Raw genomic sequence first — 21,086 nt, 5'->3', positions numbered from 1 at the left:
TGCCTGGCACCCTATCTCCTTTCCCTGCTTGATTTTCTTTTTTTACCATTTGCCAGGTCTCATGTATGCATTATTTCAATTTTCTTCTCCTCTTGGGGCATCATTTCTGTGAGGAAAAAGGGTTTTGCCTCATAGTAGATGTTCAACAAATACTTCTTGAATGAGAGTGAGTGAATGCATGAGTGCATGGAATGGTAGAGGAAACTAGAGAAATAGCAGGAATATTAAAGTCTCATGTGACTGGCAAACACACACTAACCAAAAAATTACCAGCAAAGCAATCCCCCAAGGACTTTTTAAGCTACATATGAAACAAGTTGCCCAAGCCCCTCTAGCAAAACATCCTTGTAGTAGTGCTAACCACAGATCCTATTTCCTCCTTAACATTTCCTGATACCTCCCTCCTCCCTGAACCCTATGCAGTTAGGTGGAATCATGTGATTCATTCCAGCTAGTGGGCTATAATTGGGATGATGTGTGTTGCTTCTAGCCCTAAATACTCAAAAGCTGGCATGCTTTGTTCTTTGGGTCTGAGGAGGTTCTCTGTTTGAGAGGATGCAGCTACAAGGAGTGGAGCTTCCATCAGCCCAGGTCCCTGAACGACTCTATGGAACAAAGACCCTTGTTGACTTGTGAAGAACCTGCAGCATGGACAAAATGAGCAAGACTTTGTGATAATAAGTGATGGATATTAGAGCATGTCAGCTTCACAGCATAGCCTGTCCTACCCTGACCAATCTACATAGTCTTTAATGTGGCACATCTGGTCTCATAGGGCTAGTGATTTCTATATTCATCATACCTTTTGATATCTATAGGCAACATGTTTTGTGTGATTAAAATAACCCATAAGGGAAGTTATATTTTAGTTCAGGATGTCTTGCTTTTGTTTTCATTTGAGAGACAATGTGCACAGTGCTCTGATGTCAGACTGCTTGTCCTAGCTTCTCCATATATACTCCTACTCTCTGAGCCTTCTTACCTTATCTGTGTGACAAGAATGATACTGGAGTGTAGGTCTGTGAAGACTGAGGGTTAACACATGCACCTTGTATACTTGGACAAAGATGTGAGGCAAATGTCCTCCTGGGTCTGATACGCATTTCCATTTGCAGATCATCTCTTCCCCTTCTCCTTAACACCAAACTTTGAATATCCTGGCATCAGACTCTGCCAACCCCTCCCTTCCCCTCTGCAGGGTCAGGTGCTACCTGTAGGTCCTTGATGACTGTTCACATACATCTTCAAGGCTTGAGGGAAAATGGCTCTCCCCTCCCCTCCATCTGCTGTTTGTTTGTCTTTCCTGTTCCTTTCCTCCTCCTGATTTGAGCCCCCAAAGTGCTTATAGTTGCTGGGTTTTCCCCTACTACCCGGTTTTCACTTCACTCTGCATTCTCACTGAATAATTCCATCCTGGCTTCAACTAGAACCTCTTATGATGGCTTCCAAAATCTGTACCTTTGCCTTCTACCTCTGTCCCAAGCTTTAGACCCAAATTTCTATGATTACTGGAAATTGGGCCTCTCATTTGCAGTGTGCTCAAAACCAAACATTATTTCCTTTATTATCCTTGGCATCTCTTCCAAAAGGAAATTAGCCCAACTCCACTTTCCTTCTGCATGCTGAGCATCTCCACTGTTGGCATCATTGCAAATTTAATTTAATCCAACAAATAAGTAACAGGTATCCACTACAGCATCACACTCCGCCAAATTCAGTCCCAAACATGTTCTGACTGCCTCTTATAAACCTGACCTAGGAAAACAAGCAGGAGAAAAATAAATAAGTCTGTCCCATATACTGTGTCTATATGCGTCTATCAGAGATAAGACATGTAGTCAAGTAACTAGAGAAATACTACATTCAGTACATCCAGCCCTTTGTATGTATGGGCTCCACATTCTCAGATTCAAGCAACTATTGTTTGAAAATATTTCAAAAAATTGCATCTGTGCTAAACATGTGCAGACTTTTTCTTGTTATCATTTCCTGACAATACAGTGTTTTCAGTGTTTTCAAGATTTACAAGGGTATCACAACCTTCTTATAATCACCAAGTTTCACAATGTTCTGTTCCAGATTACCAGAATGGTCCCTAAAATTTCCAGTCATCAATTCTTTGCAAATAATTTCCCTTTGCCTGATGATAAAAGGAGCTTGAAACTTATGCCAAGAAACTCCAGATCTTGAACATATAAAATTCCATGTTACTATTGTGGGACAAAAACACACCTTCTACTCTAAGACAAAAACAAGGCTCGATTAAACTTTGAAATAAAAAAACAAAACTTTTAATAAATAAAAACATTGATTGTTTAGTTCTGATTTTTCCTCCAGGACCTATTACAATGGCAAAGTATCATCATGGGAACAGTATAGATATGACTTTTGGGAACCAGGCTCAAACTGTGGCCACAAATGGGGCCAGGGTGCCTGTGCCTGCCCCTCCAGAGGAGGTGCTGTACTGTGGGTTTGGGCACACAGGCCTGTTTACAGGGAAGGACCCATAGCAACCTTTTAGTTCTCAAAGGGGTTCATGACCCTAAAGGCTGCAGATGTGCCAGGCTAAGGGAAACCTTAGTAGAATCACTTGGGCATTTTTGTCAGAAGAGATCTATGTCCCAACAAGAGTCACCAGTTTAGAAATGACCCCACTCTTTGTGCTCTATAATCTCTCTCTCTCTTCCTAAATTGCACCACATTCCCTAGGGAGTCCAAGGTGGAAGCTGTGGACTATTTCCTCATGCCTCCTTTTCTCAATCTTCACAACATTTATTGTCACCAAATATTGTCTTCTGAATGATCTTCCCAATTAATCTGCTTCTCTCTAACTCCACGGCCACACCCTGAGTCCAAGCTGCCATCATCTCTAGCCTTAACTACTGGCTACGTTATATCCCCTATCTCATCCTCCTGTAGCCTCACTTGTCCTGTCTTCCTCAAAGGAGAGAGAGAATCCTGTAACAGTTAAACCTGATCCCATCATTTTCCTCTCTGAAACATGCCAGCAAGAGCCCCCAATTACCCTTGGAAATAAACCCTGACTCATTCCCATGGCCTTCAAGTCCTGCCTCACTGAGCCCAGTACCCATCGGCTGTCCCCTGCGCCAATTTCCCAACTCACTTGACTCCAGTCACAGACCTCTCCCTTCTGGGGATATACCACATTCTAATGTGCTATCTTCTCTGTTGGGAATGTTCTTCTTCCAGATGGCTAACACCTTCCCACCCTGAAGGTCTTCATTCTAATATGACTACCTCAGCAGATGTAGCAGAAAGGTTCATTTAGCTCCTTCCCTTACTACCTTTGTCATAGTTCACTGTAGGTGGAATATACTTCCACACCTCATTGCCTTTAGGCTTTGACCCATGACTTGCTTTGGCCACTGAATGGACTTGAGGTACACCATGTCCAGCCCAAGTCTTTGATATGCTTGCACAATTTGACTTGTCCTGTTCTGCCCCTGCAGTGAACTATCACAAGACATTGCCTCACTCAGCTAACCACTGTCCCTTCCTTCAGGGGCCCAGAATGAGAAGATAATGTGAAGTAGACCTGGTGCCATTCCCATAACCTCACACAACCACAACTGACCCAAAGGCCCTATATTGAGAAATAGGTGTTTTTGTAAGACACTAAAGTCTGGGGGCTGTTTCTTATACAGAAATATTGAAGCAAACACTGGCCTCAGGGAAGAAGCACTTACTCAAAACTAGAGAATGAAGCAAAAGTCTTCCAACTCTGATCCAAAAACACTGGTGACCAGGAAGAAGATGAAAGGATTTAGGTATGATGGGGAAAAATATTCAAAGAGAACACCTGCAGACATTAGCTATGAGAAATTCACCTTTAAAAAGTCATCCTATCACACAAAACCCTTCAGTGAGTAGCATTCCTCTACCTCACCACCGTATGCACAAAGCTTCCAATCAGTCTCAGTCTCTTTTTAAGGGACTTTTTCTTTATTCAATGAAAATGTATTAAAATGCCCATTTTGATGTGGAAAAAAGTGAATGTCCATCCAAAAGGGCCCTTCTAATTTTTGAAGGAGGTTATGGTATGCAGCCTACACAGTGCTCTAACTCACTGCCTCTCTCCATGTCACTGCTACATTTGGCCTGGAAAATTCACCATTGCTCCCACACAGTTTCCCTTCCTTCTATACCCATTCTCCACAGGGCAGTCAAGGTAATTTTGAAGGCCTATCAGCTCAGAACCCTCTGTGGCCTCAGACTCCTCTCTGTGGCCTAGAAGGACCCTGGACTCACTTTTTCTGAGTCCTCCCAATTGTGGGTTCCTTAGTATCCTTCACTCACTTTTTAAAATCACCCTGTCTATACTAGACACCCTCTTAACATTTATTTTTTGTTTTTTGTACATTTACCATGATATCTAACTGCATGTTTTCCCATTCTTCCAAGTAATCATTGCTTCTATCTTTAGAATACAAGGACCTCTGGAGCAGGCCTCACTATGGCATTCATGGTTGAATCCCCAGCATCAGGTATAAGACTGGTCCAGAGGAGGTTTTTAGAAAGGACACTGGATGAAAGGAGAGGATGGATATGAAGTCCCTGATGTCATGATTTTGTGTTTGGAGAGATGGGGCAGATTTATATAGAAACCAAATCTGGGTGTTTCCAAATCCTGTCCCTTCCTTCCTCTCCTGGCCCCACTGCTATCCTGAGTCACCCAGCTGCTGGCTGCACCAAAGGCAGGGAGAGAAAGGGAAAACCTGTGTTCCTTATGCAGATTTAAAGTCGAAGTCCTGGAGGAGGTAGAAACCAAAGGGGCTGTCAAGGATGGAGATGCAAGAGAAGCTGGAGTCCATGTAGCGGAGGATTGAGAGGACCCCTGGATGGTCTCAGCAGTTCTGATCCCTGATACAGGAGGAGGACACGCAGGCCCTCTGTGGGCACAATGGTGGCATGCAAAGGGAAGTCTCTGTCCAGATCAGAGTGGTGCTGGGTGGGCTCGGTGGGCCACTGCCCTCTGTGCTAGGGCATGGGAATTCCTGCCCTCCCTTCTTGAATAACTGAGAAATAGAAGATCCTCCTCTCCCCACACTCACATCAGGGGAGGATGGCCTGAGTCAGGCCCGAGGACAGCTACTCACATCCTAAGGTCCCTCGGGAAAATCCAGAGACAAGTGACACAGCCTGAGGCTGCAGGGCCCCAGGGCTGAACCTGCAGATGGAGCCCCAGAAGGTGGAGGAAGCAGACGGCAGGGAGGCACCTGCCAGGGGCTGTCTCCCAACAAGGTTGATGGCCTCCAACAACAAAAGATGTGCTTGGCTCTGGGCCAAGGAAGCAGCATCCTGGGAACACCAAGGGTCATCTAGGGGCAAATGCTCCTGGTTGCAAACTGGGTAGCTGCTGCCAACTGATGGTGAGAGGAAGGAGGCCCATGACCTACCAGGCTGCTTGGGTCTGTGTGCACCTGTGGGCACTGGCCCTACCACATGTCTAGGGTCTTCCCCAGGTCTCCTTCCAAGGGACGTATCTGCATTGAGAAGGATCCTGCAAGCTCTGGAGGGAGGTAGTCAGAGGCATCCCCTGAGCCAACTCTGACCTCACTGGCCCTTCAGGGTTGGGTGTCTCTGCCTTCTTGCCCAGCCTCAGGTTTTTCCTTCCCCACACACAATGGGCCTCTCTCTCCAACTACAAAACTGCCAGGCCTCTGTCAGACTTTCTTCTTCACCTCTAATAGGGAATTGGATTCCTGGTAGGCAACTATTCCATGACGTAGAGGAGGGCACAGGAACCCTGAGGTCAGGCACAGTGGGGATTAGAGCCCACACCTACCTCCACACCTTCTGTCTGGCTCTCTAGAACAGAGCCTAGGGCAGCTACCTTAGCCATCCACTGTTCTCTTCCTTTTCATTTTCAGCAGGAGCTGTTCATTTTGCTTGCCATCCAACATAGAATGAAGCACCTGCCTGACAGTGGGATGGTATGCAAAGAGACATTGCACTCACAGGGTGGGGCTGGGATGTGATCATTTAGACGTTGCTTGAGAAATGCCTTAACCCTGGTCTAGCAGAGTGCTGACCACAGGCCCTGACTGGGAAAAGTGGGAGCAGTGGGAGCTGAGACTAGCCCTTGCTCTGTGCAGGCTAGGCCTCAGAAGCACAGGATCCCATGGATGCTTGGGACAATGCAGACACTCAAGGAGGAAAGTTGAGAGCTCACAGCCATTATGACCCCATGAAGACAGAGGTACTCACTGTGAGCATGTGATGTGTGCCCTTCCAGTTTCCTTAATGGAGGACTTAAAAACATACTGAATTGATTGGGATTTTTTTCCCAATTACAGAAGCAACTGGCATTTGCCACTTAAAGTGCACTGATGTCTGTTTACCATGTGCCAAGTGTCCTACAGTTGTTTCTCCATTAAGTACATGCTGCATGTCCCTTGACCATGATTCCAGAGGCTGTCACCATTAGCATACTTCCAGTCCCTTGGTTGTATTTCCAGGGCCTGCACTGTGGGGCTACCAGCCTGGGCTGGAATCCAAATGCTTCCACTGATGAACTGTGTGACTTCAGGAAAGTCCCTGAACCTTCCTGTGTCCAGTGTTCTGCCCAACTTACCTCCTGAAAGGTCCTGAGAAGGTTCAACCATTTTCCTTCTCTGCCAACAAATGCAATGCCTGCTGTTTTCATTGAAATTATCATGTTTATGTTTTACACATGGCAAAAGTTATCCTTTCTTATTGGCCTTTCTTTGGTAACTGCAGCAGGACTTAATACTGGCTATTTGTGCTTTTTCTTTGAAGAATTGCCTGTACCTACCAATTACCCACTTAACTTCTGGGGACTTCTGATTTTTTCTTTGAAATTTAAGACTGATGTCATATATTAACCTTTAGTCCACTATATTTCCTGCAGCTGTCTTGTTCCATTTAGTTATGTCAATGATGCTTAATGTCTTTAAATTTTCTATAGCATTTGAATGTATTAAGATTTTTTTCCTCTGCAATTTAGTTCATGGATTTTAAACTTAGATAATTCTCTCTTATTCAGGGAGGATGTGAATATTCATTGGCATTTTATTCTAATATTGTATATTTAGCCATTTTTTTTGGTACCAGGGATCGAACTCAGGGGCACTCAACCACTGAGCCACATCCCCAGTCCTATCTTGTATTTTATTTAGATACAGGGTCTCGCTGTGTTGCTTACCACTGTGTTTTTGCTGAGGCTGACTTTGAACTCGAGATCCTCCTGCCTCAGCTTCCTGGCCTGCTGGGATTAGAGGTGTATGCCACCGTGCCTGGTTTACCCTTTAATATTTTTGATATATATTTTGGAGGGTGATGTGTGGATCTACACTTTTTCCTCTAAATAGATAAATTTTCTTGTCCCTTTTTACAGTATTTTTTAAAAGTGATAATTGATATTCCCTTTGTTTATATTGTACATATGCATGTGAATTGCACAGTAACATATTCTGTCTCTCATCTACTGACATGTCTATTCTGATGCTGTGGTGGCTTAGTTATCCTACAGTCTAGAGTTATATCATGTGGCACTGGTGGAAATGTGAAATTCTAAGATCTAGTGAACCACAGACAGAAGTATGTGAGAAGTAATTTTTAATTATCAAGTTTGTTGTAAAGATAATCATTATGGTCTGAATGAGTCCCCCAATGCATGAACTGGAAACTTAATCCCCAATGCAACAGTGTGGATTAGTGGGCCTTTTGGGGGGTGTCTAGTTTACAAGCGTGCTGCCACCAAGAATAGATTAATATCACTGTAATAAGGGCTGATGGGGGTAGCTTCACTCTCTTCTACTCTGTTGTTACATGAGAACACAATGTTTGTCCACTTTTGCTCTTCTACCTTCCATTATGTGAAGATGCACCAGGAAAACTCTTACCAGAAGCTGACATCTGGATCTTGGACCCCCAGGCTCCAGAACTGTGAGAAATAAACTTTTGTTCCTTATAAATGAGCCAGTCTCAGGTACTTTTATTTACAGCAGCACAAAATGGACTAAGATAACAACCTACAGTTTGTATAGTGTTACTACTTTCATGAAGTTTGGTTTTGCACCATATTTTGACAAGGAAAGCCTAACTTTAAGAGGAAGATAGGACCCTCCCAAGCTCCTGGACTAGGAAGTTTCTCTCAGAACTCTGAGGCCCACAGCTCCTGGTATTTACTATGTATGCTGTCCCACTGTTGACAGTGCTCAGTTAATAGAGGGGAATAACCAAAAGGTCTATTTGTCTTAGAAAGCAAACTGAATGAGAGCAGGTATGTGACAAGTACTCCTGAAGGGGAGGGGACCAAGAAGTATTTGGAGATGCAGCTACAGGGAGTGTAACAAGATGTGACTGGTGCATATCAGGCAAACTGAAAAATTTTAAGAAAACCTGCATGTGCCCAGTGGCAGAGAGACACAAGAGAACAAGGCTGAGGTTGGCTGATCAGGACCTCCTTCAGGGACAGGAGCAGATTCTAAGCACACATATGTGGAATTTTTCAAATTAAGGAAACACACTAGTAACAAGAAGGAACAAGATCAAGTATTAAGCTCTGACCCTGATGGGAGGCAAGGCAGGTATGACTTCAGGAGAAAGAGACGAATTTTAGGAAGTAGGAGACAGAATAACAATAGAGGCAAGAGTCTGAGGAGGAATCAAGGAAGGCTTCTTCTATGAAGTGGATGTTTCTGTCTCTCCAAGATTGAAATCCTATCCCCATGGTGATGACAGTAGAGGGTGGGGACTTTGGGAGGTAATTAGGTCATGAGAGAGAAGCCCCCATGAATGAGATTAGTGCCCTTATAGGGAGAGACAGGAGCAAGTCCCATATTTCTGCCTGGTAAGGACACAGCAAGAAGACAGCCATCTGGAGGCCAGGAAACAGGTCCTCAACAGACACTGGATCTACTGACATCTTGATCTTGGACTTCCCAGTCTCTAGAGCTGCGAGAAAAAAATGCCTATTGTTTAAGACACCTGTTTATGGTAATTTGTTCTAATAGCTCAACTTAAGACAGCTGCAGAGTGCAAGTAGAAGAGCAATCTTCTGAGAGGACACTCAGAAGGAGAGTCTAAATGTCCAGGTTAAGTATGAGTACCCCCCAGGGTCTCTGTCATAAAAATGGGACCACAGGAGGAGGGGAGAACAAGAAATGGTCAATAAACATTTGAAAAAATTTTTTTCAACTTCTTGGAAATAAAAATGAAACTACTTTTCCCTTTTCAAATTGGTAAGGATTTTTTTTCAAAAAAGCAGCAGTACATACTGACAGGTTATAGTGGGATATATGTTCTAATACGCTGCTGTAAGAGTCAATCAGAGAAACGTTTTGGTAAGTAATTTGCAATACAAATCAATCACCTTGAAAATTCCTGTTCTAGAATTTACAATAGAAGGGGGAAAACAGCTGTGCAGAGGGATTTAAGTACAAAGATGTTTATAACAGTGTGAACAGTCACTGAAAAGTGGGAAATTAAAAAGTCTGACAATAGGAAAATGATTAAATAATTTATATGCTAGATGATGATATACTCCATAGTCATTAAAGATCATGATTTTGAAGAATTTTAATGATGTGTGAAGAGTTATGATTAAAATTAGTATACAAAATTACACAAGTAACAGAAAAATCATAATTTTAGAATTATGATATATAACTATACATACATATATAATTATAAACATGCATAAAATACTAGTAAGAAATACACCAAAACATTAGTTGCACTTCTCTAACAAGTGATTTTATTTACTTCTTTATATTCTTTTCTATTATGAACACATGGTATTTTATGGTTAAAACAAACTCCACCAAGAGACATTATTTCCAAATTCCAAATTAGAAGGGGAAATCTCAGTTTTCTCCAAAGAGCCAGGACAGGCATGAGAAGCCACATGTTGGCCCTTGAGGATGTGTTCACATAGAAGAGGAGCATGTCCTACCAAATATGCACAGGAAACCACTCACATCTTCATTCCTCAAATGAGATGTAGAGGAAGAGGAGATGCTCCTGGCCAAATACAGAAGCAGATAGGCTAGAGCACTAAGCACTTGTGTGGCTCATCTGTGTGACCTGACGAGGAAGGCACATCAGTTACAACATGACTGCATGGGTTTGGCTCTTGACTCAGCCACTTATTTGCCTTATGAACTCAGACCAACTACAGACTCTTCAGAACCTTAGTTTCTTCATGTACAAAGTACAGAGGATGGAATATTCTACCTAAGACATTTTAGAAGACCAACTTAGTTGTATGTGAGAAGCATGCCTGGCACACTGTAAATGCTACACAAGGTTTGTTGTTCTTAATATTTGTTCCCATCTTGATGTAGGATGAGTGAATGGTAAAGGGTTTAGCAGTGAAATAGAGGGAAACTTCAATCTGTTAGAGTCCCCCAAAAGTGGGGATAATAAATGAGAGGCTTGGGTGAAGATAAGGAGTTTAAAGGCAATGCTGCCCCCACCCCAATATCATCCATCTTCCTCATAGGCCTGGGGAATTTTTCTGCTAATCTTTTTTGTTGATGTTGTTGTTTTTAGATATACATGACAGTAGAGTGTACTTTGACATATTACACATACATGGAGTATAACTGATTCTAATTAGGATCCCATTCTTGTGGTTGTACATGATGTGGAGTTTCACTGGTGGTGTGTTCATATATGAATGTAGGAAACTTATGTCTGGTGCCCTCCAACAGATGAAGGGATAAAAAATGTGGTGCACATACACAATGGAATAGTACTCAACCATAAAGAAGAATGAAATTATGACATTTGTTGGTAAATGAATGAAACTGGAGACTATCATGCTAAGTGAAATAAGCCAATCCCAAAAAAACCAAAGGCTGAATGTTCCCTCTGATATATGGATGCTAACACACAATAAGCAGGGGGAGGGAAATTGAAGTTAATTGGATCTGCTGATCTTTAAAGACCAATTCAATTCTACTTTGTATCTAGTTAAAATGACTCAAGAGTGTTGCACATGGAAAGGAAATGAGGTTTTTAGACATTTTACCCTTTACCATTTATCTCATCAATCTCACTCTAAGGAAATGAGTCACAATATATATCCTGACAAGTTTGTAAAGATGTAATGTAAGTTTGTTCATTTGTGTGTTGCACAGAACAATGAAAACCTGGAAACAACCTAAATAGTTATTAATAGTGGGCTGGTTATAGATTATGATATAGGGGTACAGCAGAATACTATGTAGCCATTCCAGAGAATGAATATCTAGGTATGCATACATATTCACTGACATGGAAAGCTGTCCACAACACATGACTAAGGGTAAAATGACAGGTAGAGAATCACAGCACATGCACCAAAATATTCATGTTCCTGCACATAACTGCAGAGGCCTGCTTGAAAGAATGCTCATGCAAAAGTTGATAGTGAATGGGACTGTGTGGTAGAATCTCAAGATTTTTGCATTTTCTTCATGTCTCTATTTTTTTTATTTCTAGAATAGGCTCATATTATCTTGGTAATGAGACAAATTCAATTGGGTAAAATATCTGTTTGTTAAATGAATGAGTGAATGTCTTGAAAAACAAAAAACAACTTGTTTCCTTTGTCACTCTCCTTCCAGTCCCTTCTTTGGAGTTCAGGTGCCGTCATTAAATATGCTATATTTTGAACTGGAATGTGAATGTCCTGTCGAGAAGAATGCAATTAGGAACATATCATAAACAACGAATACTAAATGTGGAGAGGTACCAATGACCAACGAAATGCCCATACTTTTAAAATGATCCTTTTTTTCTCTTCAGAACTGGAAATTGCAAACCCTATTCAATCCAGGTCCTCCAAATGGTTACTTTCCAGGCTTTGTATGAATTGATCAAATAGAAATGCCTATAACAGATGATACACAATAAACAGAAAACTAGTCTCAGTAGCAGAACTTGAAAGAGGTCATGTACTCCTCCACTGACCAGAATGGTTTGACTTACCTTGTTTTCACCCACTCACCTGTACAGGAGCCTTGCAACCCTCCTCTTTCCAGTACCCATGGTTCTTCTGTTGGTTCTAATTGGGAGAACATGTCTGATTTGGAAATTGGAATCCCTAGTTTTTGGAAAAGAAAGGAGACTTAGGTATTTGTGCTGGAACACAATGATATCCTAGAGTTCCACTCCAATTGCTTGGTATTCAGGGAGGAAGGGCATCTTAGGAGATCCTACAGACTATTTCTACAGGTTCAATTCAATTTTCAAGAAGGCCTGAAAGTAGGGAGGGGGGATGGGCATGGCAGCAGAAGCAAGAAATTGACAGCTGCAAGGAACAACTGGCTTTGCCCACCTGGATGGCACAAGAATCACAGGGACCTGATATGATAATACCCCTGGTCTAGAAGATCAGATGGACAGAGAGACCCGAGTCTCTGAAGCAGTTTAAATAAGTTTATCAATAATGCCATTTGGCACTGGCCTTTCAACCTGGAAGAGAAACAGAAACTATCTGTCTTGCTTGCCAAGGAAATGGAAATCTGACCCCTGGTTCTCCAGTCCCAGCTCAGAGGGTCCATGTGAAGGAATGTTGTTCTTACCCAGGAAGATCAGGAGCCTGTACCTGGCAAGCATCTCATCTTTACCACATCCCTCTGAGTGGGGTCCAGGTATACCGCCCTCCTCCTGGCATGAATGTCACAAACTCATAAAAGATCTAAACCATTCTTACTTACCCTGAACCTCCTCAGGGAGGACTGGAGTGGGCAGCATTGTAGGAAGAGGCGAAGACTGACGGGAAGAGTGCAAAAGTATTTAAATGCCCCTTTTCACCAAGTCCAATGCATACTGAGCACCTAGTATGTGCCTAGCTGAGTGCTCTACTTCACAGAAGCTACAGAAAGGAGTTGATGCTTTTCTGCTCCTGAGAAGAAAGTCATTTTATTAGGAAGAAGAGTTAAAGCACATTTCAAAATGTTCTCACATGCTGGACATAACAGGGTGGGAAATTCAGTGGCAAAGAAATGACTCCCTTATCCCTTGGTATATACTGAGAGTTCCCAACTCCAATCCCTTTCAGCTTCAGTTCTATGCCTGTTTCATTCACATAATAAACAGGATAATCAGTTGAATGAAATGATTTGAGAATTAAAGCCCTAAGTACAAATTCAAGTGGATTTTGTTTCAAATTCAAGTGGCCTCATGCATGCTAATCACACACTCCATCATTGATCTGTACCCCCAGTCCAAGTGACTAACATTATGGTGTAGGCCATGTGGTCTGCTGAAGGGAGGAGTCTGGGATGAGGATGGTGATGCTGGACAAACAAGGGCAGCTTTATAGGGAGGTGGCTTTTAAAGGAAGGTAAGATTTGAATAGGATGCTTCACACCCTTGGCCTATGTCAGGAGAATTCCTTACAGCAGGGGTTCAAGACCCTTTTATTCCATTGTTTTGTTGGGGGGGTGTCTCCACTGTCATGGCCTTCATGGAGAGTTCTGCTGGATTACTGTGATGATCTCATAAGTGGTCTTCCTAACACCTCCAACCTCACACTCCACTGTTCTACTGTCTACATGGTACCAGCATAGCTATTCTATAACGCAAACCTAGGCATAGTAGGCTTCTGTTTAAATTCCTCTCAGGTACTTCTGTGACAAAATCAAGTTCATTTAAGTGGCATTCCAGGTCTTTCCCAACCTAGACCAAAGTTACCTATCTGGCCTCATCTTCTCCTACTTTTGGCCCCAGAGATCCCATACTCCAGGAAATCTGTCCTTTCCACTGCTCCTTTAGTATATTATGCTCTTTTATGTCTCCAATGCTACTGTACTTACCTTTAAAACAATTCAAGTTCAAAGGCAATTACCACCTGGTTCTAAGAATCCCTTTACTGTTTCCTCAGGTATTTAAAAAATATTCTGACACTCAAAATTACATGAAAACATGAAAAAGGAGAGTTTGGTGACAGGAATAGATGAGGAAGTGAATGAAGACACAAGGAAATACTCAAATTTGAAATCAGCTGTGTTCAGTAACAGAGATATGAACAATTTCCTTTTCAACAACTTATTAATGTTGCTATAGCACATTTTATTGATTATTGAAAAATACCACCACAAGCAGTAACGCACCAAATTATAGCAAAGTAGGCAAGATAAAGTCTGACTATACTTGCTTGGTACCTCAAGTTGGTACACATCTCAGATACTAGAGCCTCTGAGAGGTTCTACAAGAGCTGTCTTTGTCACAGGCTGACTCTAGAATCCCAGGCATTTCTATATACCCACAGGAAAGATGAGTAGGCCAGAGATCAGTAGGCCCTGTAGCCCACAGGCAAATAGCAGTGCTCCAGTCCCTGTGCCCACAAAAGTCACTAATGAAAAGTAAACCAACCAGTCCCAGTGTGGGGGACTAAGACTGGTATTGTAAAGTCGATACTGGTAACAACACATTCCTGCCACACAGTCAAATTTTCACACGGTATTCTAAATGTGATGGAAAACATTTTTATATAATGGAGGTAATACAAACTAAAGTGTTGTATACTCTGGCTAGCCAATAAAATACCACAGAACTCCATTTATTCTAATATATTTGAAAGAGCTGATTCCTTAAACTGTGTCTCAGCATCACAGTTTAAATTCAGTGTCTTGGACTATATAAGCTATATTTAACAAATGAGCCAAAATTATGGTAAAGATCTCAAAGTCTCCTAAATCTTTGTACTAATTCATACCTCTTATACAAGCAATCAAGATAAAGGAAACCTGAAATCTTATTCATTTATTTTGTGTTCTAAATTCATTTACCTGGTTTTGAAAAGAGTTCCACTGATGTTATTAGATGTGTACATCTCATATACAATGTATTATTTTAAAGCATACTACTTTGAAAATTGATCTGACTTTCTTAGTTGAAATCTGACTTTAAATCACTAGAATTAAACAACTTTATTTTGCCTAATACAGCAGAAAAAGATTAAATTCTCTTCTGCCTGGGTTTCCTTGCACCCAGTGAAAAGAACTAGCTGGCACTGAAGAGCCACCAACTATTTCCTGGGGATCTCTTGTACAGGTTTGACTAGGTTGACCCTCATTACTGAACCCTGGAAGGAAATCCTCCAGCAATATGTGAGCTACTAATTGAGCTAACTGGCAGGGAAAAAGTGGGGGCTTATTTTCTTTTTTATGTATCAGCATGGTTTAGCATGTTAGATATTTAAAATATTTCTACTGTGTAAAACAATGGACTTTTGGAGGGTTTCCTAAGACCTGCTAATGGTTTCTCACTTAAGTAATATGGGTATTGATATTCTGCTAGTCTTCCATGTTAAAAAAGGATGCTTTGGATCTTTTTTCCTTCCACACACACCCTATAGGCTTTTCCTAAATGACCCCCTGTGACAAGTAATGCTCATCTTTTACTTTGTCCTGCTTCTCGGTGTCTCCAATAAATTCCAGTGAAGCTGAAAGCCAAGAGTGTCAACCTCAATGTGGAGGATATTATGTTCAGTGGAAGAGGCTAGACAAAAAAGGACAAATAGTGGAGGGTTCCACTTATAGGACATCCCAATTCATATAGATAGACAGTGGAAAGGTGGGAGCCAGGGACTATTGGGGACTTAGTGTTTAGTGGATACAGAGTTTCAGCTGGAGAAGATGAAAAAGTTCTAGAGACAGATGCTGGTGACAATTGCAAACAGTGCTCAATGCCACTGGACTATACACTTAAAATAGTCAAGATGGTAAATATTTATTATGTATATTTTATCATAATACAAAAAATTATAGACACCCCACTGAGTTCACTCTGTACATGAAATGTGGACCTCCACACACCTTCTACTCCAGCCTGTCTCTCACCATTCCCAGAAAAGGCTGTGTTTATTTCTTTCCCTGAACCTTTGCTACTTTCCTTTAGTCTGGATCATTGCCAGCCACCATTTTTCATCTCCAAATACAGCTTAAATTTCTCCTTCTTTAGTTCCCCATATTACTTTCTGTTCACAATATCAAAAGGGGGCCAGGTGGGATGCCACATACCTGTAATGTCAATGACTCAGGAGGCTAGGGTAGGAGGACTGCAAGTTCAAGGCCAGCCTCATCAACTAAGCAAAGCTGAAAGCAACTCAGTGACTGCCTGTCTCAAAATAAAAAATAAGAAGGAGGGGTGAGGTAGCTCAGTGGTTAAGTGCCCCTGGGTTCAGTCCCTAGTTCCAAAAAAATTGTATCATTATATATGTGATTAATATTATATATCATTATATATATGATGAATATCATATAGATCATTATATGTATTAACATATATTATTATATAGATAAGATTAATATCATATATAATTATATTATATGTTATTCATTTTGCAGTTTCTTGTTATTTGACCATTTCACACTCACAGCTTGTCCTGCTCCCTCTCCCCCAAAAGGCCCTAAGTTCCTTGATGCCCACGGCTGGGTTTCATACTTGGCATAACAGAAAACTCTGAGCCACACAGCAGGTCTCTATGGTGTGACAAATGGTCAAATGGTGAGTGAAGGGCAGAAAACTGCAGAAAGATGTCCTATGAGAGGCTCAAATTGCTGGAGAGCACAGACACTGCACAGCAGGGGAGGATGATATATGTATTATGTCTCGAAAAGTTGAAGGAACCTCTTCTGGGTAAAGAAGTCCCAGCTCACCTCTAGACAGACTATCAAGAGCTCATCAGTGAAGCCCTCCTTCTTCTGGGTCATTTTTGTGGGAACTAGCAGAGTCCTGGGAAGGAAAACACTGGAGGAAAAGGAAGAAACCATGTCCTGCAGCAAACATGCATGCACCTAAACTGGCAAAGTCCACATTGCTCGGGTGCTCCTCACCTGTGAAACAGTACCCCTGCCTGCATTATGCATCTCACAGGCACTGGACTGCAAAATGACATAGAAGGCATGGCACTGTGTTGGTAAATGGAAGCCAGGATGAAAGGGATGATTGAAAGCCAAGGTGATGGAAACCCTGGCAAAACATTTCCATCAGGCTGGGAGGTGATGTGTAAGCTACTCCTCTACACCCAGCCCCATGGTAGGTGTAGCCAAGAGAAAACTTTGGAGCTGTCTTGTCCAATGAAGCAGGCAGTGAGCCAAGTGTGGCTGTAGGGCATTTGAAATGTGGCCAGTATGAGTTAAGATGTGTTGTTGTTAACTACAGACTGATTGTTAATGCAAAAAATAAACAATGTACAATATTGCTTTGACAGTTTTTTGTATTTATCACATGTTAAACTAATACGTTTGCAAATGTTGGGTTGAATAAAACACATTATTAAAATTAATTTCACCAGTTTTTTTTCTTCTCAGTAAGGCTACTAGAAGGTTTAAAAAGTGCACATGTGACTCATTATGTTTCTATTGAACAGTACAGTCCCTGAGGGTTGCTGTCTGGCACTCCACTGCATGATAACTTGACATTCTTAAGGCAACAGAGACCTTCTAGGTGTAACCCTTCAGTCTGGCACTCCCTGCTTCCTTTGACCCAGCCACCCCACAGCATCTGTCCCCCGTCACTGAGTTTGGGGAAAGAAGGAACTGATTCTGCCCTTGTCCACCACAGCCCGAGTGTCTTACCTCTCCACTCCGCTATCAGGGTTTGGTTCTTCCATGGTCTCTGTTCTTTTATATTTGAGGAGAGGCCTCCATACCAAGTCCTTGGTCCACTAGAGCTCCTGCTCAGGGCCTTTTACAATCAGAGCATTTAGAATCTTCTGTTGGGACGGAGGGCACAGGCCACTTAAGTGGGGAGTGTAGTCAGCAGGTCCAGCCATGCCGATCTCCTCCTATAGCTGTCACACATGCCAAAGCATGGTGGTCACTATGGCAACGTGGCCATAGAAGATACTGGTCACCACCATCCAGCAGCCGTCCTACCTCCTGGCCTCCACTGGTCCCTGGTGGCTCTGCGAAGTCGCCGGGTCAGTTTGTGTCCGTACAGCGCACGCGCCCCACGCCCTGGTCCCAACTGGGACCACCACTACTGTTAACGCTGCCACGGCACCCTCTGAGGCTCCTGCAGACCTGAAGTCGCGTTTCTTGGGTGGCCGCCTCCTAGCCCGCAGCGTGAGCTGCGGCTCAGCGCACCCTACAAGGGACTATTCACCCTCTCCAATCCCCAGGCGCCTTCGGTTGCACCCGCGCCCTCCAGGAGGATCCTGGGAGTGGTAGTCTCGGCCGCCCAGGAACAGGAAGGCTTTATTTGGCAGCTGCCCTTCTACAAACTCGGTGGCGGGAACTTCAAGGAAGAGGGCTCCCAGGGTCTACGCCCGCGCTGCATGGCCAAACTGCGTGTGGCGTGGTGGGGAGGGGGTCGGTGTGAGCGCCTGACATTTTCTCACCTAGCTACTAGTGGCACCCGTATGTGGTGTTTTCACAGATGGCAGGGGACAGAGTGAAGATCAAGGAGTATAGTCGAGCACAGGGGGTTAGGGAACCCAGACTGGCACACAGGCTGTCCTCAGGAAGTTTGACAATTACAAATCCGCGGGGCAAGTCAGCAGGACTGGGGGAATCCCTAAACCTAGGCAGCAGGAGAGGTGAACCCTAGCAGCAGAGAACCTTCTAGTGGGAGCAAATCCCAAGTTTCTCAGGCCTCACCTCCACAGGTCCTGACTGGGCTCTGGGTCTACGGACTGGCCACATGGACTGAAGCACTGCTTTAAGGAGCAGTGTGATTTAGCCAGGTGAATGCCAACAGTGATTATAAGTTATACCAGTCATCTCTCTAAATGTCCCCAATCCCTGTCCAATCCAACACAAAGTTCAATTGATTTTGCCTACCAAATATCTTTCATATTTGCTTACTTCTCCCCATTTTCATCACTACCACCATAGTCCAAGCCAGGAGTCTTTGAAAATGGGTTTCAGGAGCTGGGGGTGCATCTCAAACGGTGGAGCACTTTCCTACCATGTGCAAGACCTTGAGTTCTATCCCCAGCACCAACCAACAAACAACAACAAAAAACAGTTCTTGTGATTCTGTTGTTTGAAAAGACGTTCCAAGACTTAGGTAGGGCAGTGCTAATTTTACTTTCCTGGAGGTTCACCTTTGGGTCAGACTTTCCTATACACCATATGCTTGAAACCTGGCAGCTGCCTCATGCAGCTGCACCATGGCTCTGGTCACAATCACCATTCTTGCACTTTCCAAAAGAAAAGCATATCCACCCTGCTCGGTGACAAAGGCCTGTAATCCCAGAGACTCTGAAGCTGAGGCAGGAGGATGGAAACTTTGAGACCAGCCTCAACAACTTAGTGAGACTCTGTCTCAAATAATTTCTAAAAAACGACTGGAGAGGTAGCTCAGCGCTCCTAGGTTCCATCCCAAGTACTGAAAAGGAAAAAGAAAGAAAAAAGAAAAGCATACTACTTACTCAACCTGAAATGCTTACCTGATGGACTGAAGTACATAGACCTAAGACCTAAAAACCAGCAGACTTGGCGAACAACCAGGCAAGTACAATTACTACCTTGGAGGAACCTCCTTCATGATTAATCAAAGCAAACCAAGAAATTGCTTAGAGCTGGACTTTTCCATTCTTACACAAATAGTATTTGTTGTGAGTAAAGCACTATTCAAAAAATACCAGTACTTTAAACTCTGTTGCAACACTGTAAATTCAGATATATTAACAGAGCAATAGGAATGATTTGGCATCTGCTGTCGCATGGTATCATTAATTTTTTTCTCTTGAGGAAGAGACACCTGTCTTTTTCCACCTTGATCTTTTTCCAGTTATTTTTAATGCTCGTGGCTAGCATATGTCAATATCTGGAGGTGAAAGGAACAGAGGAACAACTGAATTTGGTTAGGATTCTCATCGTTTTCAGGCTATCTGAAGTGTTCTCTGATACTTTAATTGAGATATGGTGGCTAAAATTAGCACTTAAAAGTTTTACATGACTTTTTCAGATACAATGTACTTTATACAATCAGGTACTTAAAATCTACTTTTACCATATCAAATCATTCAATAATATTCCAATTACAATGACCTTATTTCACCATAAAAATGTTTTATATTTTCTTTTTTAAAAAAAATTGATAGTTATCTGAATAGTTAGTTTTTAGCAGTATATATTTTTATCTTTAATTAATGTTATAGGAAATGTTTGATCATAATATCTAATAAAATTAAAGGTTTTTTTCTTAGGTTTATGTGATTCTTTAATATTTTCACCCCAAAGACCAACACCAGAGTTGAATGTCTGCAAGGATAGATACCATGATTTTCATTTTAATACTTTCTTTAATAATATTAAATTTCAGTTACAAATCATATTGTTTTATTATAGATGAAGACATACAACATTATTACTTTATTTCAAAATTTCATAATGAATGCATGATATTAACTCTATAGCATTTTAATCTTAAAGTTTCAGTAATACCTACATTAAAAGAAGTATCCTATAATTTCTTAATGGTTTTTAAAATATCCTTTGAAATGCATAGTAATATAAATATTTATTTTGAAAAATAAAGTTGAGGGCTGGGGAGATAGCTCAGCTGGTAGAGTGCTGCCTTGCAAGCACAAGGCCCTGGGTTCAATCCCCAGTACCGCAAAAAAAAAAAAAAGAAAGAAAAAGAAAGTCGAAATGTTCTGACAAAAATCAAGGCTGATTTGACCCTTTGGTGTGACAGTGATGACTGCTTTCCCAGGAAAGTTTTATGGTATATATTTACCGTAGATTGAGTAAGCCAAATCTGAAGCTTTAAGGTTTTCACACAAAAAAAATTGTGGTTAAGACATATATACGGTAAAAACATTTTGCCATAAACTAGTTAATTGTCAAAAATGTATTTAAAATAATATTCAATGTGAGCCTGTCTTCTGAGTAAATCAGATTGTTTTAAACAAAGTACCTCTAAGCAGAAGAGTAAAGATACATTCTTTACCCATGTCTTTACAAAGCCTTTTTGGTATATTCCTCAAGTCATAAAATGAAGGACTCCAATGACTATGTGACAAATTCTTTTGCTTGTTAAGTGATTTCCAATTATTTGCAAAAGGACCTAATTTACTTGTCAGTTAATAGATCCTAAAAATCAATTTTGATGAGAGATTATTATGTGACCATTGACATATATCATGGAAG

At 41.9% G+C, this 21,086-nt stretch overlaps 1 long non-coding RNA gene across 1 annotated transcript; it reads right to left on the bottom strand.

The window, feature by feature from the left end:
• Positions 1-10,810: 10,810 nt before the first annotated feature.
• On the bottom strand, positions 10,811-18,064 carry LOC124972106 (uncharacterized). The gene is made up of 6 exons (XR_007106437.1): positions 17,562-18,064; positions 16,002-16,098; positions 12,693-12,880; positions 11,981-12,076; positions 11,750-11,863; positions 10,811-11,662 (listed from the first exon to the last, which is right to left on the bottom strand). It is a non-coding gene; the product is annotated as an uncharacterized LOC124972106 (long non-coding RNA).
• Positions 18,065-21,086: the final 3,022 nt, after the last annotated feature.

The sequence above is a fragment of the Sciurus carolinensis genome, chromosome X (genome assembly GCF_902686445.1).
Source record: "Sciurus carolinensis chromosome X, mSciCar1.2, whole genome shotgun sequence".
Taxonomy (NCBI): Eukaryota; Metazoa; Chordata; class Mammalia; order Rodentia; family Sciuridae; genus Sciurus; species Sciurus carolinensis.
Note: the sequence above shows the minus strand (reverse complement) of the source record. Positions and strands in the feature narration are given on the sequence as shown.